The 11,527-nt window shown below is 33.4% G+C and overlaps 1 pseudogene; it reads right to left on the bottom strand.

Annotated features, from left to right (window-relative positions):
• Window positions 1–9,342: 9,342 nt before the first annotated feature.
• Window positions 9,343–11,278, bottom strand: LOC143531255 (pentatricopeptide repeat-containing protein At5g66520 pseudogene; annotated as a pseudogene).
• Between the last annotated feature and the right edge of the window lie 249 nt (window positions 11,279–11,527).

The raw sequence follows: 11,527 nt of genomic DNA, 5'->3' as shown, positions 1-11,527 counted from the left end.
TTGGAGAATTGTGTTGTGCTATGTTCTATATATATACATTTTTATTAATTAAATATGTATTTATATATACATTAATTAGTTATACTTTTTTGGAACAACAATTAAGTATATGGATACGTTAATTTTTTTTTATATAACTGCCTTTAATTTTCAAATTTGGAGAGCATTTTTGCACAATTATAGTCATTGTTTTAACCGCTTTACGTTGGTTTTACACCGTATTCTCGGGTTTAAAATATAAAAAAAAATGATAAGATTGGAGAATTGTGTTGTGCTATGTTCTATATATATACATTTTTATTAATTAAATATGTATTTATATATACATTAATTAGTTATACTTTTTTGGAACAACAATTAAGTATATGGATACGTTAATTTTTTTTTATATAACTGCCTTTAATTTTCAAATTTGGAGAGCATTTTTGCACAATTATAGTCATTGTTTTAACCGCTTTACGTTGGTTTTACACCGTATTCTCGGGTTTAAAATATAAAAAAAAATGATAAGATTTGATAGAGAAAGAAAAGAAAAGATATTATATAGTTAAAATGAATTTTCAAGTTAAAAGAAAAGAAAATGTTAACTACATTCTTGAGTTAGATCGTAAGGAAAAGTTAGGGATAAAATTGTAACTTTACAATTATGTTCTCATAGTAACATGCAAAAGATAATTGAGATAGGATAAATTAGTAATATTGTAATGAGCTATAAACATTTCCTTCACAATCATACCATATTTGGCTGGAAAGCGAAATCCGAGCTGACAACCTTGCAAGATCTAGCTTAAATCTTGCATTGTCAATATCCATTCAAAGTGACATATGTGATAATTGAACTTGGGTTTCTCGTTGAAGAACTCAAGGCCGCTAATCACTAGGTCACAGTTGGGGGATTGGTAAATTTTTTAAATTAATCGTACATTTCTTCTTTTTTTAACAACAATTAATTATATATATACTCACACACATTTTTTTTGAATGGCCAACCTATTCTTCAAATGAGATACTAATTAAATTCACCACATCAGGATATACTCCTATTTCGATCTGGGGGAAAATTTAGCCTAAGGGCAACGTCCGTAAACACTTGCCAAAAGGCATGACCATACGGTGAAATAAAATCTTTTCAGTTCAAAGTCCAACTAATGAACGCAAAGTCACACAAGTTCATTGGCTATATACACATTAAATTAAATAATCGTATACATACATTAATTGATTCTTTAAAAAAACAATTAATTTTGTTATATATATATATATACACATTAATAATTAATTATACATATTGTCACACCCCGACTTAGGGTCTAGGCGTGTGACCACAAGTTGGTACATGTTTTGTAAATATATCAGAGTTTATAGGTTAATTTTAGCGGAAGACTGTAGTTCGTATATAAGATTAATTTATATTGAAAATTTACTTGGGACTTAAACACCCAAGTATAGTTTACAAAATATATGCTTCATAATACAAGGATTTATTTATCAAAAAACGGAGCCATCTTGTAAGCGCTTCTATCTTCATATGAACTCCAATCCTTGCTAAGACTACTTATGCTTAATTACCTGCAATGGGTTGGAAAAATACGTTAGTTATATGCTGGTGAACACGTATGACTCGATAAAACATTTTGAATGACAATTATAATACAATTATAGTTTTCTGTACACTCAGCAGATGCACGGCCACATCTGGGATTTGTACCACTACCCTACATACACACAAATGTTCTCCCGAGCTATGACGCCCTTGCAAGGAGAACTAGTCATGACCGTTAGCCCACGGCCACCTGGCCTTTGACTGATTAGGCTAAACAGTTATGTTTGGATCCAGACACATGTGTACTCGGTCTGAGTTGCTTTTATTTTCTATCTTGTATTATAATGTTTTAGAGATCACTTGATCCCCTGTAGACATTGATTGACTCATTAAGACAAACACCCGTTTGTCTCATTGAGTATAAATATGTTTTGACTGATAAAAAGGTTGACGTATTCACCTGTACCGTCGGTGTTGAAAATCTTGACTGATTGATTGAGTGATTGTGAATGATATTAACCTATACATAAATAGGTTCGTATGAATGTTTTGAATGATGTTAAGCTATGATTGTAAGCTTAACCTTGAAATCGTTTATCTTTGATTGTGAATGAAAACACTTGTTTTATGTGACGTTTGATATAGCATGCTTTGGCCTAATAGGTTCTATCACGTTGGTAAGTTTCTCCAGGTAAGTAAACGGGTCCCTCGGTTGATTGGGATTTATGCGAATTACTTTTCCTTAGGCAAGAAACTTACTACTAGTGATATCCCCCTTCCAGTTACTACATGCCCATCAAAATATATCTTTTGTTTGTCATTACTTCATCATGAAGTGACGTTCATGAAAAACATGATTGTGAATGAATGTTTGTAAAAATACGATCAAGGTTAAAGGCCATAGCCTCGATTGATAATCTAAGCTATAATTCAAATAACTTAAATGTAATCCCTACCTTAACGCGGATACTTAGATTGATAATAAGAAAAAGGCAGGATCTTGATCTACTCGCTTAAGTGATTGCTACTTGATTATAACTTCCTTTCTTGCACGAAATACGAGAAAATAGCACGTCGGCTTGTTACGGCAATGGGGCACACATTTCGAGGTTAAGTGTGTGTAAATGGAGGTGAAATGGGATGAGGAGAGCTCAATACCCGTCACCCCCTTTTATAGGCTGATTTCATACCCTATCGCGGTACGCGATGGGTTCTTTGGGACCCGTCGCGTACCGCGGCGCCGCCTTTTTACGCCGCCTTATGCGGTGGTGACACGTGGCCTTTCACAACGTGCCACGTGTTGACACGTTGTTGGACACGTGTCCACTGACTCAGCAAGCCCATCGCGCTACGCGATGGGTTGATTGTTACCCCCGTCACGTACCGTGATGGGAGCAAATTTTCAGAATTTGCACTTCTGGTACCTGTACTTTCTAAGTTAGTATTTTTAAGCTTAAATTAAAGAGGGTAAAAGACGCGGTGTTACACATATTAATTGTATATATACATTTATTAAATTATATTTTAATGAATAGAGTCCAAATAGTTAAGGTGAATCATTAAGGTTATGCTTAGTTAGAAGTAATGGAATGAGATAATAAATGAAATGAATAAGGGAATAAAATGAGTCATTATCATTCATTTGTCTTGTTTGGTATTTTGGTTAACCTATGAGAATAAAATGAATAAATAATTTATGATGTTTGGTATCTAAAAAAATTTGTAGGTATGAAATAGAAATATTAAAAATATTCCTATCCCAAAATATATTTTTTTACCAATAAAAAACTGAAATGACGACGGTGGTGGTGGTGGCGGTTAGGCGGGGTGGTTGTGGTGGCGAGGGTGGCGGTAGTAGAATTGGTAGTGATGGCGATGGTAGGGTGGCGACGACGGTGGTGGTGGTCAGGCAACGACAGTGGTGGTGGTGGTTATGGTCAGGTGGCGGTGGTAGCGCTGGTGGTAAGGTGGCGGTGACGGTGACGGTGACGATAACGGTGACAGTGGCGGTCAGGTGGTGGTGGTGGTGGTGGTGATGGTTGTTGTTAGGTGGTGGTGGTGTTAATAAAGCAGGGTGAGCGAGGAATGATATGAAAAAAGAATGGGGTGATAATGAATGATTTTGATGGAATGAGATTCCATGTATAATGGATGATTTCATTCCATTGAGTAACCAAACAATGCTTTCTTCATCCCCACGTAATAAATCATTCCATTCTCTCTATCATTCATACATACCAAACCAAACGCTACCTAAAAGATTTCAATCTAATAAGATGGTACTTGATTCAATTTCCATATATGACAAAAGATAGAGGTTCTAATTTTCTTTTCTATGAGAAGTTTCATCTTGATGATAAAATAAAGATTATCTAGTAAGTCAATAGTTCGTCAATAATTCAAATGCCCGTACATAATTTCTTTCATTAATTATAAATTTTTAACAACAATTAGTTATACATTAAATAATTATACATGTGGTGACAGATTGGAAGAATGGAGGGAGGTCAAAAAGTAGGGTTTTTTTAGTGTAGTTTTGGCAACCCCAGTTTGGGGAAGAGAAGAAATTTGGGGAATCTCAACTTAAATGGTTTGCTCAAGTTTTGAGATACTCGTGCCATTGATAATGGAAAAGATATGTAATAGAAACTTTTATACTTTTTATTTAAAGTTAGAATAATTAGATTTTGATAATTGTTACGACACAAGAAGGTTTTTAATAACGGGTATCTAATTAGTAATTCATCTCGAATTGTTGTCTAGACGTGAGATATTTTCATGATAAGGTGTCAATACTTTGTTTAAAAGCACTCATAAGTCATATCCTTTTTTTATTTTGCTCCCCATCTCTAAATTATATAGAAAAGAGCTAAATCGCATCTACATCTCGTTCTTTATTTTGCTTTCCATCTCTAAGTTATAAAGAAAAAGGCTACAAACATACGTCTCAAAACAAGAAACTAGCTTGAGATATGATTATCTAATTCAAGTAATAGATTAGCCATATACTTATTAATTAGCCTAACATTTTCTTATTACCTATTTATTTTAACAATATAAATTCTAAAGTTAAAATACGATAAAGTTAGTGTGACAACGGGTTAAAGTGTATTTGAAATTAAAGTTGAGGTAGCTTTTGATTCATTATGTGTGAGGAAAGTTTGCATACTACCATGTGATGTCCAGGAGTGATCATACGTATAATAACATTTAAGAAAAACATATATTATTAAAAAATAACAATAATAATGATTGTGTACCTAACAAATAAAGCATAACATGCATGTGTTGGGAAACCATATTCAACCGGTGTGTCCTCGAACTGAGGTAGAATGAGGACCGGGAAACGATGAACCGGTTTGGTTTGCTTCGATACAGTCTCCCCTTGAAAGAAAAAATATAAAATAACTTTTGTTCCATTTTAGTTAATTTGATATATATGGTATAACTAGTTTTATCCCCCGTTTTACGGGGGCTGTTTTACATTACGCGTTTTAATATTTATATTCTTTTTTGGGTTTAATTTTATTTATTGTAATGAAATTTATAATATACTTAAAATTTGATGATAAAAAAGGTTTCACAAATAACTAAGATGTGATAACCCGGTTTAAAAGTTATCTGGGTTTGGTAAGACTCAAGACCCGTTTATTTTTTACTATAAAATTGTTTCTTAATTATAAATAATTTTAAAATAAATCATATAATAATTTTTAGTATATCCTATTTTATAGGATTTTCACATCACTAATTTGGTGAGAATAATTTTTAATTTAATGGGATGTTATAACCTGTTTAAGGAATATCTGGGTTTGGTAAGACCCATACACGTGAATTCAGATCAAATGCATGAGAAGTCTCCATTTAAAAATCAAGCAAATCTAATGACTCCAAAAAAAGGGGAAGCGACCACATCGCGACACATATGATTTTGTTGTTTTCGTTTATATATATCATAGATATATAATTATGGGAGATTATAATACGATAAGTTAATTTATAATTATACTAGCTTTTGAACATGTGTATGACTCACGATTTGTTAAATGATAAAAGTAAATAAGATACGTTATTTAAAATGAATAAACAAAATTAAATATATAAAAGAAATGAAATATGTAGTAGATAAGAAGTTTATAATCCCAAATTTATAAATATGAGAAAATCTCTTTATATACACATTTGTTGTTTGATCACAAACATTCTCATCGTCATCTAACATTAACAACTTTTAATCACGCCTGCTAGTTACCTTGGGTAGTGCCACATGGTGTCCATAGAATGAACTATAGACATAAAGAAACAAACCAACCCTTATAAAAGATTGTTCTCGGCTATTTTTTATTGTTTAACTTTTATATTTTTACTTATTTGATCTTCGGTCAATATTTTTTTTATTACCTAACTATTTCATAACCCAGTCATTTGACCGATGACTCATGGATAGCTTGGATGAATGAGATGAGAGATTAGAAGAATATGACACAAAATTACTATTTTATAACCCAACTAGCTTTTATCTCCCGTATTACGAGGTTGTTTTACATTATTCGTTTATAATACTTATATTTTTTTAGGATTTTAACTTTATTTATTGTAAAAAAGTTAATAATATACTTAGAAATTGATGATAAAATGGTTTCACAAATAAATGATATGTTATAACCACGTTAAAAGCTGGGTTTTGTGGACCCATAACCCGCTTATTTTTTTACTATAAAATTGTTTTTTAATTATAAATAATATTTAAAAAAAAGAATTAGATATTAAATTTTAGTATATACCTATTTTTTAGAATTTTCATATCAAATATTTTGTTTTTGTTTTTTTTTTGTTTGGCAAAGCAACAGATAGATAAAAAAGGGCACATACAATCAACAATTAAACAAATTCAAAGCATTAAACTAGAAAGAGGAGACTCCATTCAAACTCTCCAAGCTATCTCTTTGTGTAGTGAGCGAGACCTAATCCAACCAAACAAGTTAGTTTTAATCTCCTCCAAAACTATGTCCGTAGAGATAGTCGTATTTTTGAAAATCTTTTATTTGGTGAGATTAATTTTTAATTTAATGAAATGTTATAACCTGTCTAAGGGCTATCTGGGTTTACTGAGACTCATACCCGTGAATTCGGGTTAAATGCATGAGAAACCTTCATTTACAAATAAAACAATATGATGGCTTGAGAGAATTTTAAGGATGTTTTGTTTATATATACAGTAGAAACTCTATAAAATAATACACTAGGGACCACCAAAATTTATTAATTAAAAGAGTTTTTAATTAATCGATAAATTAATAATTATTAATTTATATATTAATTAATATTTTATTAATTTATAGTCGAATACAATTGCGAACTGCTTTCGTCATTGTAAACTTCGATCAACAGATAACATGACTTTTGAGAACTCAGATGAAGGTGGTGAAAGCACTTAAGAACTCCAAAATTTGATCAAAGAGTTGGGCTATCGCAATGCAATGGATGTCGAAGATGTTCTGACTCACCCAGAAGAAAATGTAGTTGCACAGTTGTGGACTGATGAAGAAATTATTGAAAGCATTATTAGAATTAATAAAGATGATATCGATGAAGAAGATTATGAAAGTTCTACAATGGAGCCCCCTTCGCGAATCGAAGCTATTAAAGCGGCAATCACACTGAACAATTTCTTGTTGAGTTATGAGAAAACAACACCAGAAGTTCTTACCATGCCCAGAAAAATTAGAGACAAGATTCAAGGGGAAATTGATTTCAACAAAAAACAAAAGACAATTAAGTTATTTTTCAAAAAACATTCATAAATCATTTATGTAATATGCTATATATAAGAATTATTGATTTATATTTTATATGGGGTCTAAAGAAATTATCAAAAACGTATTATCTTATAATTTTAGCGAATTATTAATTTAGCACCTTATCCCGAGTCGGGACCGACAAAAAATATTATCTTAGAGAGTTTATAAAATAATCGAGTATTAATTTATCGAGTTTCAAGTATACTTAAGGTTAAGATTGTCAAAATAGTTTTGACCCATGACTCATGAATAACTAGATTGAAGGAGATAAAAGATTAGAAGATTATGAGAAAAAAAAATACTAGAATTAAATGTGGACTTGACACTAACGTCTTGTTCTTGAGTTTTTTAACCAAGGAAAGAAAATGAAAGGAAAGGGAAGGAAAGGGAATGATATTTTTTATAATTAATTTTTTATAATTAGGTGTGTTCTTGAGTTGGAAGGAAATTAAAGGAAATGAAAGGATAATTATGTTATCCTTAGGAATCATCCCATTTTTTAGGAAATAACTTACTGGGAAAATACATTAATTTAATCCTTTCGAACTCCTCATACTCCTTTCCTTTCCATCATAAAAAAACTCAAGGGAACACCTATTTTTTGACTATCCTTAGTTTTCGTTTTCTTTCCCTACTTTAAAAAAACTTCAGGGCATAAGAAAGACTTGTTATTTTACTTTATTAGGAGACTATTGAGTAATATAAGAATGGGTGAATGAATACCATACTTTGTTTTGTTTGTAACGTGTGTTTTGTGGCCTAATTTCGTGATATGTAACAAACTTAAATCATAGTATTTGACTAATTCTAAGTCAACTCTATACAACAAAGCAAAGTCAACGTACCGTTACCTTTTTTTCTTTCCTAAGAAATTGACCATCCAACTTATAATCAAAGAAACGTGTTTGTGACTTTGTTCCATATAATACATGAACACAATATTAAGATGACTACAGATACAGAGGCTTTTTAGTGGCTCCCTTCACATATATAGAGTATATAATACAAAGGTCTAATATTTCCCCGAAAGCTAAGGCTATGGACTATATGTAGCTTGGAGCGTAAAAATGTAAAATTGGACCTGTTCCAATTGGCCGATTGGACTGTTGGCTGCAAGTCATGGGTTGATGTAAAGTAGAGATGCAAATACCGGTTAACCAATTTTTAAAAAGTTGGTTATCAACCGTATCCGATTATTGGACAAACGGTCAAAACCGGTTATTGGCAGTAATTGGTTAAGATTTCTGATAGAACGCTGATTCGAGATGGCTAATCTCTCAAGATAGTGACCCAGACTCCAAAGAAATAGAGAGAACAAGACATGTAATTTACTTCACTATTCTTCTTAATCATTCTCAATGCAAGTGTACGTATTTAAAGAAACAAATAAATAAACTACCACAAACATGAAACTAGGAAATAATGTAAACATGCACAACTGCATGAGGTTAACTAAAGCAACGTGGATAAATGATAGAACATGGGTGCGGGATTAGTGGTACGTATCAGTTTCTAACAGTTTTTTTGAGTGACCGGTGAGATTTAAATTTTGTTATCCTTATTAACACCAACCTTATTGACCTACTGAACTAATTGATCTCAGTTAATTGGTTCCTATGTGAAAATCCCTAACTGGTCTGCAACCTATGATTAATATCAGTTTCAACCTGGCTTCTAGCCTACTACTATGCCGGTTAATAACCAATTTCAACTCCAGGTCGGTTTCGGTTCGATTAACTGGTTAGGATTTGCATCTCTAGGTTGTTGAGCTGATAATAATTTTATGTAATGCTTATATACCTTTTGTTTTGTAAAAGTAATTATAATATCAATTTTGTCATTTGGTTTTTAATACTGGTCAACTAGTCTTACAGTAAATTTATATGCAATGCTTATACACATGTTTTTAAAAGTAATTACAATGTCCTCTGATTGAGTGATTTCTAATACCGGTCCAACTAGTCCGACCAGTAAATTCACAATTTGTTCATAATCACCTTACCAGTAATCATTACACGAACACACCATCTTTAAAATGATGAAACCGACTTCTATCTCTAACGATTATCTCCCGACTATAAAACTTAGAAATAAGTTTACTCGCCTCGTGACAGTCTTTACACACCCTCAAGTTCTTAGTAATCCTTAGAGTCTCCCCCGCTTTCGTTTTCAACAAACCAAACGCAATCGCTAGTTTCTCACTATGGTAAAACAACGCCTTCTCGATATCCTCTCCGTCACTAATATCATGCCCGACACCCTCACCTTCAGGCGCGTATCCAACAGACCGAATACACGACAACATTTCTTTCACTTTTGCATAAATTATTTCACAGTCAGGATGACTTCTCCCCCCTGCAACAAACTCATAAATCGTCCCATCGGTTTCAATTAACGAAAACCCACTCGCTTTCTTCACGCCTCGGTCATTCATTAACTTTCTAATATTGGCAACGCTTCCCATTTACAAGCCTTTGCATATATGTTAGCTAATAATACATATCGCCCACTGTTATAAGGTTCTAATTCTATAACTTTTTTCCCTATCTTTTCACCTAACTCTAAGTCTCCATGTATCTTACACGCCCCAGCAAGTGCACCCATCACTCGCGCGTCCGGGTTCATTGGCATCTCGTTTATAACCTTCATCGCTTCGGTTAACATTCCTGCTCGCCCGAGCAGGTCCACCATGCATCCATAATGCTCCATTCTAGGTGCAATGTTATAAACTTTGACCATGTGTTGGAAATAGTGTTGACCTAGTTTGACCAACCCGGAATGAGCACACGCGGTCAGTAAGTTCACAAACGTGATGTAGTCTGGAGACACGTTTGACTCGGTTTCCATTTTCTTAAAAAGGTCAACCGCCTCCTCCCCCTTTCCGTGCATCGCAAATCCACCAATCATGCAATTCCATGTCGAGATTCCTTTAGTTTCTAACTTATTAAACGTTTCAAACGCCTTTCCGAGGGACCCACATTTGCAGTACATATCAATGACAGATGTCGTGAGTTTTGGGTCAATTTCTACCCCGTTTTTCTTGATATTATCATGTATCCACTCACCTTGTTTCAATGCTCCGAGCCCGGTACAAGCTGATAACATACTAGCAGCAACAAACTTGTCTAACTTAAATTTATCAGACTGTTGCATCTGATCAAACAGTTGAAACGCTTCATGGAAACGGTTGCTTTGAACATATGCTGCAATCATTGCATTCCAAGAAGCAGGGTTTCTCTCAGGCATCTTATCAAACAGTTCGCGTGCATCATCAACGAATCCTAACTGTGAATAACCACTAATTAAAGTTGTCCACGATACATCGGACCGTTGTGGCATCATATCAAAAACCCGCCTTGCTTCGTCTAACCTCTCAAAACTCACATACATATGAATCAAACTGTTCTGAGAATAAACGTCCGATTGGTACCCGAATTTCAAAACCTGAGCATGAACTTGCAGGCCTTGTTTAACAGTATTGTTAAAAATGCAGGCTTTGATGACAGGAGGGAATGTAAAGTTATTGGGTGTGACGGAAGCGTGCAGCATATGTATGTACAAATATATGCAATCTTTAGTGAGGTGATATTGCAAGTAACCTCTAAAAATGGTGTTGTAAATGAATGTGTCTGGTTGAGGTATATTGTCAAACACCTTGAGCGCATAACCCAAATGACCGTTTTTTGAGGTAGCACAGAACTTGATGACTCGACCCATTGTATCATTATCGCTTTGAAGCCCGAGTTTGATGAGCTGGGAATGATATTGCTTTAGTTTCTCCATGGTTGAGCATGATTCTAGGCCTTGATGGAGCTGCATTTAGTTAACAATACTAGAAATTTAGGATATATGCTTTGATTAACCAACTATACTTAGGTATACAATGGGGCTAATTACAAATATGTGTGCAAAAGCTCGAAACGAACCGTGTCATGTAAGCTGCTTCTAAACACGTGACGATATCAGTTTGCATAAAATGATACGATTAGTTATCGTGCCGTGTTCGTGTCTAACATTTTATGTCAATCCTGCATATTTTATAGACACAAACATTTCTACGAGTAACCAAAATTCGAAATCATCAACAATTGCCATTATTCATTAACTAGATCCACACTTGATAATGTACATTATGCAACACACATAAATCAAATTATATAACTCCTTGGAGGTGCGGTTAGCC

Source organism: Bidens hawaiensis, unplaced genomic scaffold (genome assembly GCF_021521415.1).
Source record: "Bidens hawaiensis isolate Kalapana, Puna unplaced genomic scaffold, B.hawaiensis_p1.1 tig00009139_1, whole genome shotgun sequence".
In the NCBI taxonomy this organism is placed as follows: Eukaryota; Viridiplantae; Streptophyta; class Magnoliopsida; order Asterales; family Asteraceae; genus Bidens; species Bidens hawaiensis.
This window is presented reverse-complemented; position numbering and strand designations above follow the sequence as displayed.